The following is a 14,769-nucleotide window of genomic DNA, read 5'->3' on the forward strand; positions in this document are numbered from 1 at the left end:
CAGAAAAAACGTGGGGGCACCCCAGTGTATGCTGGTCCTATACCATTCTCTTTATTTATAGAAAAATGGCCCTACAGTTCTTCCTGACTAACTTAACAACAAAACAAAACAAAACAAAGCAAAACAAAACAAAACAAAACAAAACAAAACAAAACAATGAAACAAGTATTAACCTACAAATAAAACTTGCGAATAACCCAAAAAAGCAAAAAAGTTAACCAACAACAAACTTTAAGAAATTTCAAAATAATTTAAAAAAAAGTTTTTAATGAAAACCAGTAAACAACCATATAATACGATGGCGGGGAAATCAAATGCACCGAATCTTCAAAAAACGTCAGCAAATAGAAAAATACTGCAAAAGCTCACAAAGCACAATCACAATGTTTTTCTTTCCTTGAAGTTTTTCAGGTAAAAAAACACTGATGTTGTAGAGGTTTTTTAAAAAAAACTCACAAAAAAAGACAAATACGATGCACTTGGTTGCCGGGTTAACTTTTATCTGGCCTGGTACGATCACACATACGGTACAAGGTGCTTTGAGGAAATCTTTAGTAAACACAGTTTTATATATGAAATTTTTAATCCCAACCTTCATCAATATTCTTACGTTTACACACTTTAGGCCACAAAACACAAACTGCTGTATTATGTGAAGGACCACTTTGCCTTGTTTAACCAAAAAAAGGTTCGATCTTATTACACTAGCCTCAGTGACTCCTAATCCCCCCCATTAATAACCATAAAGCCTCATCAAACAGACATGGAACCGCCTTAAGAACCACTAGTCTCCTCCAAGGATTCCTGGAACTTCTGAAGGACTTGAGAGTAAATAAGAAAGGAGAGAGGAGGAGAAAAAGAGACAGGGTTTGATAATTACTTTCAGTCAAGCTTGTCTTCACCTCCTCGTGATTATACCGAAGGCTAAATCTAATCTTAACTGCTTACCAGCAAATTATGATGCAGCAAACTCTTTCAGTCCGGGCAGGTCGTGGCGAGCCTGATTATTACCATTAAGCCCTCATAAAGAGGCAGAGGTCCCGCAAACGCTTTGGAACAGTAAGAGTTCTTTGGCAGGTTTGTTTTAAAGACCGTGCCCTTTTCAAAAGCAGAGATTGCAAATGAATTTCCCCCCACTATTTTGTAACTTAAAGGTTTGCTGTAGCCATAACAGGCTGAAAATGTTTGATTTGATGGCTTTGTTTTAATCTGTTCGAACCCTAAATATGTGGACAAAACGACTATTTCAGTGTAAAACATAATCACAAATTTTCCTCTAGGTTCTCTAAGGAGTCTTTCTCAGAAGTTCTATGTTAGCTTCACTGAAACTGAAGAAGTGGACTCTTATACATCACATAAAGCTCAGTGCTTGTTTGGGTGAATTTAATATTCCCCAGTTATTATTTGGGTTGAGAAAGAAAAAGGAGTTCGTGTAGCATTTTCTATCATGTTTTTAAACAACATTCAGGAAACTGTGTGCTGTATAATTAATGCTTAAATAATGCTGTTAACTGCGGTTTGACTGTCGTGACTCATCTTCACCACATCATCAAAACCAAATGCTTCAAAGCTCCTCTTGAACTCGACTCTGATGTTTGAAAGCATTTCTTCTTCAAACCTCAGGCCATATCTTTACTTCAGTTAATCTTCCAGTTCGCTGTGCACCAATGAGCAGCTGCTCGTCCCCAGATGATAAGGTGTGGAAGTGCACTGGAGTGGATGATTCATCTGCAAATGAAAAAACTGGCACAGGAAGCCAAATACTGTCAAACTGCTGTTTATTGGTCCTCTCATCATCAAATGCATCGTTATGAACTGCAGGTCTGTTCTCGAGTTGTTTACATGTGCGGTAATTTTATAACCGAGGAGATTAAAACAAAATGATGCAAATAAAGAGTTTTAACCTCCTGACATTCACCAAGTTGCCAGGAAATTGTTTAGGTGTAGGTTTAGGGTTGGGTAGGATTTTAGCCATTTGCTAAACATGCTTTATGTCATACATGAAAGGTTGCTGGTTCGATTCCTGTCAGAGACACAATTCCTACCTACCTGCTGTGGTGACCCCTTGTGGCACAGGAGCAGCAGATGGTATTCAAATGAACTTTAAAGTCAGGAGTGAAAAACCGTGATGCCGAGATGCAACTACCTTTACCTTTGTGGACCTGACCCTGATGAATTTGGCTTTGCTGCTGGCGATGTTTCAGTCTGGCATTCTTTGTCTTGCACTCAGTGTTGGCTGGACCCAGTTGTTTTTAAAGGATGCTCAGAATAGATACTCTTTTATTCCTCACAAAAGACTCTGAAAGAGTTCGTACATGTACAAAAGGTGCAGGCCACCTTAAAACTGCCCTCCTGTTGGTGGTATGTGATAATGTTGGGAAAGAAAGGAAGGACTATGGGATGTGAAGGGTCACTTGTAGTTCATAGGCAGTGGGATCATCTGAGAACATGCAAGATTTATCAGCAGCTCTGTGCAGGGGTCAGGTACAGCCGGGTAAGTCAGGTCACTGCATCTCCCAGAACAAACTGACCTCTCCCTAATCCCAATACACTTCCTGCCAGAGGGAGGGGAGGGGGCTGCACTTTGTTGGTCTTCACCATGGGAATCCCTTTGGAGGAGCTGAAATGTTGATAACAAACTGCTGAGTCTCAGTGTGACATTGCAGAGGCAACAACAACACATTTAAGTTGTGCATATGAAAATGCACTTAAAGTGGACTTATTGTGGTTTTCCTTTTTCTCTGTGACATTTATACAGTTCAGTGATGGATGCTCACATTAACCATCACAACTACTTTCAAATAAAATAGGTCAGAATAAAGTCAAGTAATCCTTGTGAGCCAAACACTCGGCATGATGCCAGTGACATGTGATCTGCTTAATATGATCTTTTCGGGCAAACAACTCTGACTCTCTGCTTATGAGAAGCAGCCAATCAGAGAAAAGTTGGCTTACAGAGAGAAGCACTAAAAGCCTGTTGGTCACAGAAGAACAATGAACTGAGGAGCTGCGCCAAGGCCAATTATATGATAAATAAGAGTTTTTCTTTAGTAGAAACATACTTTTAGCTGCTGCCTTACAAGTAGAGAAGCTTGTGACCACTCTTGAATCTGTGATCTTTCACAGATAAGGCGAATGTTACAACCACTAATTACTATTGTTCTTTAATTATTTTTTTTAAAGAGGGATTACTTTGAACAGTTCACATGAAAATCCTGAATTCAAATGATTCAAGGAATCAAAAACTAAAACTTTTCAAAGCCTTTTGTTAAAGCTCATAAGTTCACCTGCAAACACTGTGACGTGACAGCCCTGCTGTCGACACTGACAAGGATGAGATTCCCCTGTGACAGAGAGGAGAGCAAGTCTCTGAAGAGAAACTAATAGCTTTACAACATAAACGTCCCTCTCCTTTTATTTGACATGAACTAACTTTTTAGCTCTGCTTTTATGTGGAGCATCAACTCTTTGCAAACATTGCCATCTAGTGTCAAACTTTAGGTAATGCCGTGCAGAAAATATGGTTATTACACATTCACCAAACCTTTCTGCTGTACTTAAACAGATGTAAACACATACAGATAAATACAATGACTTACTATTTCTGAAGCCCTCACAGATTAAACATTAAAACATAAACAGTGGAGCATTGAGAAGCGGGTAAACATTTTTTGGAGTCAACAGTTTTTCCTAAAATGTGAAACAAGTTGAGTTTTTTTTTTCATTTTTATTTTGTAAAATCTGGTCCAATAAACAGATGACAGTTTCTTCAGTCTGTGAATCAACAGGTGCGTCCCGCCTACCAACAAGTCCTCGGAAACACGTGAATAAAGTGAACAGCAGGGGGCGCTCTAAAGCAACGACTGACGAAAGACGGAGCGCAAGAATGAAGTATTGCAACTAAAAGAAGCGCAGAGAGAAATTTCCGTTCCTAACAATATCAGAGTAAATGTTTTTTTTTACTAAATGCATAAATAAATAAAATGAATCATTTTGTGTGAAGGATTGAAAAAAATGAGCTTCACGTTTGGAGACACCGCTCCACACATATGCAGCAGCACAGCAGTGATAAAATGATCATAAAGCAGCATTAAGTGTTTTATGATCCTAAAGAAATAAATGAAAATAAAGACGCGTGCACCACAGAGCTTTAATAAAGCGAGTCGTTATGAACAGGTACGTTTTCTTCACGCTGCTGCTCTGAGTGCACACCGCTCGCGCGTGCACGTGCGTTCAGATGCGTGTGCGCGCAGGCGGAGGATCGCCGCGGAGCCGTACCGTGTAGCAGGCACAAGCCGCTGGGCGCGCAGGAGAAGCCGCAAAAAAATCCAGCAGCCGCTGCTTGAAGCTGCCAGGAGCGCAGAGAACGTGTCGGAACTTCAGTGCACACGGTAAGAGCTGCTCCATCGCCCCACTCTCCTCTTTTACTGCCCCACGGAGCCGCTCACATGCTCGTGGATCTTTTATTTTCTTTATTCCTTTTGTCTTTTCCCATCTCTCCGTTTGGACAGCCGCGCGGAGCGAGTGCAGGGGATGAGACAAAGGACGTGGAGATGTCGTGAAAAAAGAAGGAAATCAAATATTTTTTAGAAAAGGAGAAATTAGGAAACTGTAAAATTCTGTTTTCTTCTGTGCTCTTTTTTTTCTCTTTTTCTTTTCCAGGCGACAAAATGTGCACGAGTTTAAAAAGGGGTGTGTACAGTCTGGGAGAGCACGCGCTCAGACACGGTCTCGTTTTTCTCACTTTTATTGAGGGAAAAAAGCAAAAATCACCTCGACAGCGCCCAAAGTGCGATCGAGCAGCGTGCTCTTTATTATTTATTGATTGCTTTGATATCGTTTATGATTATATAATTTCCACAGACTGCTCCGCACCGCAGAGGGGAGGGGGGATTTGGGGCTCGGGGGTGGGGTGGCGGTGCCCCCCTCATAATTTGCAGCCAGTGAACAGTTGAACATCCAGAAATAAGAAGAGTGCTCTTCTGCTCGCCCCACCTCTTTGTCTTTGTGGAGGTGTGACACCGTTCTGCCTGAATGCGACACGCACGCGCGCACATGCACGCACTCAGTGACTCTTATCACATGCACTCTCTAACCACATCAGTCCGTGTCATGATTCAGATGAATTATTGATCTCATATTCTCGTTTTATTGCACTCAGAAGGAGTATGGAGGAGGGATGGGGGTTGAGGAGCCTCTGTGGGATGATGTTGATGAGGAGGAGGAGGATGAAAAGGAGGAGGGTGGGGGTGGCTGATGGAGAATCTAAGCTGCATTCTCTCCCGCACAAACACAGAGTTCATCTTTTCACTCGTCTTCTTGTTTCTGCCGCTGCTCGAATGTATCGGTTTGCTTACGCAGCGAGTCAAACTTTATTAGCCGTACCCCGCCGGTTAATTGCCTGGTCCTTTGTTTGCCGCGGCACGCATGCGCATTAGGTGTAGGGTGTGGATGGGAGAGATGCCACCTTGCGTATCAATAGGATGGAGAGGAGGAGGACAGTCTTTCGGGTTTTGGTTTAGTTGTTTATTTGCGTGAAAAAAAAATGACAATAAACGATTAAAATGTGACGAGGAGGGGTTGTGTGTCTGTGCGCGTGTATTTTGGGTTGTCTGCGTGTTTTTTCCCCTCCGTTTCTCGGTGATGTGACGCTGTGGATTGTGTGTGCGGATGATGGTTTGTGTGTGAATGGCGCCTCAGTTGTGGTGGTGCTGTATCGGAATTGGACTGTGCTGCAGCGATGTGCTGAAATAACTGATTAATCGGGTATCGTAATGATTAATTATGATAATTACTTCACCTGAAATCACAATGAAACCGATGCAGAAATGACAAACAGCATTATTTGCTTAAAGAAGGTTTTGTTGGACAATTTTAATGATTTTCTGGCAAACTGTCACCTGCACAGTTCATGCACTGTAGCAACAGATAGTTAGGACATTCATAGACATTCAGTCTTACAGCTCTGAGCCCACAAACAGCTGAAGTCAACATACAGGAATCTGCAGTCTGTGGGAGTTTTTTTGCTTGTGTTGACTTACTGCTGAAATCAACCTTTTACCTGACACAGCAAGTAAAGGTGTGCAGCGAGGGCGCGCCACACCTGGGGTTGTAAAATTAGTCCAATTCAGATTTCATTGACATTTTCCTCCTTTAACAATTATTAAAGGAAGATAATGAAGATAACGTTCGCACTGTGCTGCTCTGCGTTTCCTAACAGTGCTCTGACCCTGTTGGTGTTTACTTCATTTCTTTCTTTATTTCCATTCCTATTTCAGATGAATTACAATCAAATTTCAAGGGTACGTTGCAACAGTTAAAGAGACGCGTTCAATAAACCCAGTCAGTCCACAAACAGTCCCGTTAACTGTGATCTCAGCCGTGGCCAAAATAACTGTGATTGTAATTGTTGCCGTAATCAAACAACAGTTTACTGTAGCAGCAGTTTGTAGGAAATCACTGATGAATGCAGAGACAATTTCCATTTCTAAACTGACTCACTGTCTTTTCCACTCTTGCCCAGTGATGGGAAGATTTACAGTTTGATGCTTCAAAGGCGATAGCAGATAGGGAGCGAGTGTAATTGGTCTTGGTGGGTGGGCGGCTGGGGTTAATCATCAGAGTGGGTTTACGAAACTCTGCGTGAGATTAGAATTTAAGAATATGGATGAGCATGTTCACATCATATCCACTGATATTCCATAATTAACATATAGAGATTTTATAGCATTTGTTTTCATCTCGTCATTAATTATTTCTGCACGTTTGCAAGCACGGCCTCAGTATGAATTCAAACAGACAATAATGACATTTGTGATGAGGGATAGATGGTTTAAAACGCCTTTTTCAAAATGAATCCCATCGATTCTGATATTATAGTCTCAGGATGGTGGGATTTATTACAGGGTGACACATTAAATGCTCTGATTGCTTTTTTGTGTGGAACACACCATGAATAGTTACCTAAGCTGACAGTTTGCTTAAAATGTCAGCAGACAAGCTCTGGGAAGTGTTTGTTGTTGGCTGAGGATGTTAGCCCTCGGCCAGAGTGCTAATGTACAACGGAGGCACTTGGAAACAAATCATCACTTCCTCTACATGAAAAGAGAGCTGGACCCGCATCACCAAGGTGATGTGTTTGCTTGTGTTGTAGATGTGCTGTTAAAAGTGCCTCCATCTGACAATACAAGTAAAAGGAGACCCTGACCACGTCAGGTGATGTAGAAACTCTTAATACAGATGTGCATTTCAGCTATACAGTCCTACACAGTGACCCAGACACTGCTTTATGTTTGGTGTGATCTGTCTTCATTACACTCTCGTGTTGTTTCTGTCTGTGACACTCAATAATGAGCTTTCATGTGCTGATGTTGCACCAGCAATGTAATAAAACAAAACATTTAAAGATATTTAAATAGGAGAATGCTATTTCTTCCTGTTAAAAGGGAGTTTTTCCTTCCCACTGTTGCCAGAGTACTTGCTCACAGGGGGTCATGTGATTGTTGGGTTTTCTCTGTATGTATCATTGTAGGGTCTACCTTACAATATAAAGCTCTTTGAGGTGATTGTTGTTATTTGGTGCTCTATAAATAAAATTAATTGAATCAAATAGAATAAAAAAATGATATATGGAGCATTTTGATTGGTTGAAATGTGACTGGGAGTACTTCTAGTCCTTTGAATGACTCTTATTACAGGTGAAGGTGTTTTTGAGAGAAATATTACCTTTATTAAGATTTACAATCAGATTGGATTCACAGAAAACATCTCAGACACGAGGTTGGTTTCTGTAATTTTCCCAATAATTGGTGATCAGTGCTTAAAGGACAAGTACGTAAGACTTTGTGACATCTAGCATTGAAGTTGTAGATTGAAACTGACTGACTCCTCCTCCTTTACTTCTACCTTTCCAAGCCTGAATGAGATGTTGGTCATCAGTTTAACATAAAACAATCCAGACCTGAGGCACGTTTAATCCTGCTGTGTTTTCCATCATATTCTGGTATTCTGGACACTGCCTTGGCTCATCTGGACTCATGTGAAAACACAGCAGCCCCCCCCCCCCCCCTCCCTGTGAACATAAGAAAGTCCCACAGCTAATTTAAATGTAAAGATTTCCAGTCATTTGCACCGGTAAAAATATTCTGAATACTCATAGCTTTGCACTCCTCGGTTTGTGTTTGCTACTGCAACCTCCTCATGAGTGGTGTTGCAGGATCACCATGGTAATGGGGGTCTTGTAGTAATGGTAAATGGCCTGTATTTGTATATCGCTTTACTAGTCTCTAAGGACCCATTCGCACACACATTCACACACTGGTGATGGCAGCTACATTGTAGCCACAGCCACCCTGGGGCGCACTGACAGAGGCGAGGCTGCCGGACACTGGCGCCACCGGGCCCTCTGACCACCACCAGTAGGCAACGGATGAAGTGTCTCGCCTAAGGACCAAGCCGGGGCTCGAACCGGCAACCTTCCGATTACAAGGCGAACTCCCAACTCTTGAGCCACGATCATGCGTGTTGCCTGTCTGGCTGTTGATTGGCTGACATAAATTCATCCCCGACTCTGTTCATTCATCTTTGCCAGATGGAGACGAACGGCAACCTGATGAGAAGTTAGGATGGTGACTCATCGGTTACCGCCGCTGTCTGCTGCTCAGTGTGTGACTGTGAATACGTTACGGAGAGGAGAGCAGACACGAAGCAATGATACCTCACCCACCCCTGTCTGTGTTACACACATCGTGTACTCATGCAAAAGTAAGCGGACGATGAGTCATAGGTGATTATCAGTGTGTGTCCACATACACTGTACCTGACAGACTAAGGGACTGATAATGAGGGGGTGAGGGACATTTTGTCTACATGAATTTGCAGGTCTTAGAGGGTCCGTCTCTCTTTATATGATTTTTATTTATTTTTTATTTCATTGTTCGGTCATGTGATCAGCAGGATCACTTTCACACAATCCTGCATCAGTCTTAATTAAGGCATCATGCTGTGTGTAATGGAGAAACAGGCTGGTTAACTTAAGGGAGCGGAGATAAAGCAGAACAATGGGAGGCTGCAGCTGTGTAGCACATATGAACAACTGTGTGTGTGTGCGAGAAGCTGTGTAATGGGTACAGCTGCAGGTTGAGTCTCCACTGCTGATACTACTGTCTCTACTGCTCGTACTGCAAAGAAGGAAAGAAAAACATTTCAACACAGCTGGGTCTGAGAGGTAAAAACACACTGGGCCCATGTTCTCGTTCTCTGCATCTCTAAACACGACAGAATAAGAGTAACGTCTGCTTTAGCGTTAGCAGACATTCAGAAAAGATGGTGTAATTACATTAACCCAGCTTAATAAAAATGTGATTTTAGGACTCAAAATAAGCTGAAATCATTTGGTTACGTGTTGCACAACACTGTGTCTATCTTTGAACGCAGTTTGGGTTACATTTTTAAGGAAGTGCAAGATGACAACTTCTTTGCAGGTTGGAAGTATGTTTTAGTTACCGTGACTACAGTGAACTGAAACCTCAAGGATATATTTAGTTGCGTGTGATATCATTTGCATTTAATTGCATTAATGTGGTGGGTTTTGTGGTTTATCCTTACAGCAGCCTGCGGACAGAAGTACCAAAAGGTGCAGTTCCACAAATGTCCACTTGAGGCTGACTCTAAAAGAAGAAAGCAAATCCCCCATAGAGTCCCATGTGATTTGAAAGCCTGTGTCAGTATTCACGCAGTTCACCAATATATTTTTTAAAAAGTGATCAAGAGTTCAGGCAGTCAGCTTGAGTCAGCTGCATGTTTTTTTATCTGCATCCTGTGCTGTATCCCATCCCCCTTTGATCACGGTAGTCTACCTAAAACATCAAGGTCCTGCTTTTACAGCTCACCTGAAATCTAAGCTGACACCTGCTGCATACAGTATTTTAAACATCCCCCAACCCATCACCCAGTTAACCATAATCACTCCCACTTGATGTTATATTGAGCGTTTCCTGCTAGCCCCACCACTGCTAATCTTTAATCTTTTCCATTGGAACATTCATTTGTGGTTTCTTTCATCTGCAAGGCAACCGTACAATACAGCCCAATGCCACCTATTAAAACCCCAGAAATCACCATAAAAGGAGTTTGACATTGACAAAATGTAACTGCAGTGTCACCGTGCGTATTTTAGGCCACTTGTTCAAGCGCCTCACTCCGTTTGGCCCGGCATATCCTGTCCAATTCTCTATTCAAGGCTATAAATAAAGAAAAGGCAAATGGCACAGAGTTAACATTTATTACAGCACTGCTGCGGACTTCATTAGTGTGCTAGTGTTTGTGAACCCTTAGTTTAATGCCACTGTGTTATAATTACAAAAGAAGTGCTAAATGCTCTGTTTTCTGTTTATAACACTAGAACAGCTGCTGCAGATGACAGCTCATAGTTTTTCTTTTGTACGAGTGCAAAACAGAGAAGTGGATTTCTTGGACAGCAGCCACCATTAACAGCCAGTTTTTTATGTTGTTTGACAGACCAGCTCACAACAGTGTGGAGGTATAAATGCTAAGTGTTGGCTGAGAGTTTGACTCCATAACGAGTCCACGAGCTGCACTGAAAGCAGGAATAGTTGCTTCCTCACAGTAGGAACTTTTGAACTTGAGGAGAATCTTCGTGTGGCCGCGCTGCCTCCGTTCGATAGGCGCTCGATGTCCATCAGTGTGGTCCTCTGGCCTGTCAGGAATGAGGAAGTCAGATGTTTCAATTTCCTGTTAAAGGAAGCATGAATGTGTATCAAATGACTGTAAACTTGTGCTTAAAGTTTATTTTGGTGCCATTTATTTATGCTGCTGAAGTGCAGCACAGCAGTTGGACGTGGTGGTTTTGCAAAAGATGTTGTGATGAGAAGAAATGACTCGTAGCTCTGCTACGCCCCACTGCTGACACATCTGTCATGTCATCTGTGTGTTTTATCTGCTTGGTTGGGAATTAAATCATCATAATTGTAGATGAAAATTAGGTTACTTTTATGCTGATCGCTGTACAGACTTCTGGTCTATGGATAAATCTTTTCACATTAAATTTTTGTTGACATTTAACATTGCGTTATTATTTTTTTAGTTGGTGCAGTTTCAGTAAAAACATCAGATAATGCTAGGGTTAGCTGCAGATAAAACCGTAAAACAGAGCAGTGTAGATGAAAAGATTAGACACAAGTCAGAAATGAAAAAGGATTCTGTGCACACTGCATTTATCAGCTCAGATGTTTTTATAGTAATATTGACTGAAATCATATGAAAGTGCTAACTTGCTAAGTGTAAATGGTGATTGGTGATTCTGACTTGGCTGTTGGTGTGAATGCTCGTCTGCCTCTCGGTGTTAGCCCAGCAGCAGATTGGCAGCCTGTCCATGGTGCACGCTGCCTCTATCACAGCTGGGATTGGCTCGAGCCCTCCCACCACCCTGACCTCACAAACCCCACAGCAAGTAACACATTATGATTGTGATTCATGCTCAGCAGTTTCCTAACTTGGTAACATTACACAGTAATTATAAGAAACTAGAGGGGAAATGCTTAAGTTGATGACCTGCTTCTCGTAGAACAGGGTTGCGCAAAAAAGGGAGTAATACACGACAAATGAAAAGCTAATAACATGTGATTAATCTGCAAACAGACAAAGAGTTGATGGTGAGTAGGTTTACCTTAATATAAAGTGCTGCCAGTTTTAAAGCACCAACAGAGAGCTGGGGATAAATCTGTGATTTTTAGGTCTTTCTTACAAAAACTGCATGTTCCTTTAATTGATTATTAAAGAAAGCAGCAGAAACATCTGATGTGAGCTGGCAGGAGCGAGGCTCCAAAATATACATTAATGTGATTCAACAAATGCTAAACTCTTTGACCTCAGGGGTCTTCTTGTCTTGCATTCAGGGGATTTTTTGCAGTGAAAATGCAGGAAACTAGAAGTAGAAGCGACGGCCGGCCCCTCCTCGTGTCCCTGCCCGCTCTCCAGTCTCGCTGGAGGTTTGACGGCACCCCAACATGTCCTCGTCCTCGGCAGCTCTTTCACCGTGAGCGCCATCTGTCACATCGCTCCTCGTCTTCCAGGAAATTACAGATCAAACCGAAAGCGACAACGTTATCTGATATGTACCCCGACGGGGCAGGAATGAACTCGGCCGTCTCGGCTCGCTCTCTGCTGAATCCCAAATCCACTCACTCACTCGGGCGTCCTTGTGGATGTAGAATCATTTGGCGAGGGCAGATAAAGGACCAGTGCGGCCATATTTCTTCCAACGACCTGTCCTCTTATCTGTAGAGCAGACGGCGATAACATTTTCAGAGCTATGGGATTTTAATAGCCCAACAATTTCACTTTAAGCTTGGCTAGAAAAGCGGCACCTGTTATTGTTAAGTAATTGCTATGAAAGAGGGACAGTGCATTGTGAAGGTATTTCCAGCTCTATTAACACCTGTATCAGCCAAATGGGCACATTTATATAGAGATGTCGCTTTGTTATATAATAATAACTCTGCCATTGAAAGGAAGTCATTTTTTCCCTCTCTGGCTTCAGGTTTGTAAACAACAGACACAGAACAGCAAATCCCGGGGAAATCAGAAAGTGTCAGCTTCCTGATTTAAAGACTGTGACTGATATCAGAAGCATTTCTGATTTTCTATGCAAGAGTCAGTTATTAACTGCAGGAATTTCCAGATTCAGATATTCAGTGTGACTTACAGGCCAGTGTGAACTCGGTAATAGACGTTCACAGCTCTGTCTGCGGCAGCCATCTTGTTTTAGCCCACAAGTGCAACTGAGCACAATCTGCTGTGTAGTGTGAAAAGGTAAAAAAATAATCTGGCCTTTCATTCATGTCAGACTGCAAAAGAGAAGAGTGTGACACCAGCTCTTCACAGAGGTCCAGCTGTTTTTAAGAAACGCTGCCGCTCTGATGGCTTAAAATCTATAAGCCAGGAAAAACTTGACAACTAAAAATGGCCTAAAAGAGAACCAGCTGAAAGGTGTTTGATGTGCCCGTTAGTTTCATGTGTCCCTCACCTATAAATTGGCTTCCTGCCTCAGCACCCAGCCAGCAAAGAACCCAAAGGAGGATTCCGGTTGCTGCACGTGCAAAGTTGTGATAATACCACAGCTGCTTCTGTGTGTTTTCAGAGGCGATAAACTAAGAAAAAAATAAGAAAACTGTTCTACAGCCAGACGAGGACACGTCTGCCTCGTTAATTTAAAATAAACTTAAGGATTCTGATGATGTTCATTCTTCTCCTGAATGCTCATAAAGCAGCACCTTTAAGCACCAACTGTTAGCATCTCAAACTATTATCAGCCAGTAGCTGAGATCGTTTAACTGTGATGCATCTACAACTGGCTCAAATGTGTCTGCAGTCAGAGTTGTGTTTATCTGACGGAAAGCAGAAAATCTAAGATTGCTCACTGACCGGGCCCCAGCAGATCCTCACTGTTGATGTTTTTCGTGTGTCTTACAGTTTCTGCAGCAAAATGAAACGGATCCTTCTTCTTATCGATGATGCTGAACACAGTAAGCAGAGGCATGCTGGTGCATTTAAGGCATGTTAGCATAGTGATGTTAACATGGAGACTGTTTCAATTGAAATTTCTGTTGAAAGTAGCGTTAACGAACACTGTGATGCATTTAAATAACAGGCAGTTATTAGAGAAACAAAGGAGAATAAAGGAAGCACACAGACTGACATTCTCAGGAAACCTGAGATATAAAAGTACCAACTTTATTCAGAACTATGGATGACGAACAGCCGTCACAGGCCGTCAGCATTTCCTTCCTTCCTCCCCGTCGCTCTCTTTTTTCCTTTAAACCTTTAAGGCCCGCCGAGTCTTGGAAACCAAACCAAACGCCGTTCCTGGCGTGAATCTTAAACAGTCGAGGGACGGAGTCTGAAAATAATGAGACGGTACAACAGAGTGAAGACTCGGAGGTGTTCGGCCTCTTCGCGCGAGCGCCGCGGTCCCAGTTCTGTCAGCTCCCATCATCGAGAGACAAACTGATGACGAGAAGAAAATTACAAGAATATCTCTCGCCGGATTTTTTTTTTTCCTGAAGTGCGAGACGTAATCAAAGGCCTGTCTGAAATCCTCAGCCATGTGTTGGATGTGTGAGACGTCGGTAAGCTGGTGGAGATGTGTGTGTTTTTAATGCATGCAAGGTGGAAGTGAAGAATTTTTACAGCACTGTACATATTTGTGGTTTGTCTCACCACATCTGAAGCTTTTAAAGCAGAAATAGTTTATTCACAATTTATTTACATTTATTAAATAATTTATTGTATATTTCCCAACATTTTCCTGGTATTTATTGCTAAATCATCAACAAATAACACACTGGCTGACTTAATTTTGTTTTTATAAATATGAACGTTTATTGAATTTACTTGCATATTTTGCCATGTGTTGGATTACATGCATGTAACTATGAACTTATTTTGCAAAAAAGAATAAAATATAAAGTAATTCAGTTAAATATTAGATTAAATAAAGTATTCTGCTTTGTTTTTTTAGTGTTTTATTCAAAAATAATTAATTAATACAATGTAATGTAATCATATACTAGATGTAGCTTTAACAACAACCATCAAATAAACAGAAATAAACAGTCTGATTATAACTAATCTAATTAAAATGTATTTGTAATGATGCTGCGTGATCATGTCTTTAATTCAATAATTTGGCTCTTATTCTAGAAACTCCAGACTCTGGGTGCCCCCCCACACACACACACGCATCCTCGC

At 41.7% G+C, this 14,769-nt stretch overlaps 1 protein-coding gene across 1 annotated transcript in view; it reads left to right on the forward strand.

The window, feature by feature from the left end:
- Positions 1 to 4,226: 4,226 nt before the first annotated feature.
- The window catches only part of basp1 (brain abundant, membrane attached signal protein 1), a 45,452-nt gene continuing 34,909 nt past the window's right edge, over positions 4,227 to 14,769 (forward strand). Inside the window, exon 1 of the mRNA XM_005746326.2 lies at positions 4,227 to 4,391. The gene's annotated coding sequence lies outside the window, so the exon portion shown is untranslated. The remainder of the gene's footprint in view (positions 4,392 to 14,769) is intronic.

This window comes from Pundamilia nyererei, unplaced genomic scaffold (assembly GCF_000239375.1).
Source record: "Pundamilia nyererei isolate P.nyererei 1_Seehausen unplaced genomic scaffold, PunNye1.0 scaffold00177, whole genome shotgun sequence".
In the NCBI taxonomy this organism is placed as follows: Eukaryota; Metazoa; Chordata; class Actinopteri; order Cichliformes; family Cichlidae; genus Pundamilia; species Pundamilia nyererei.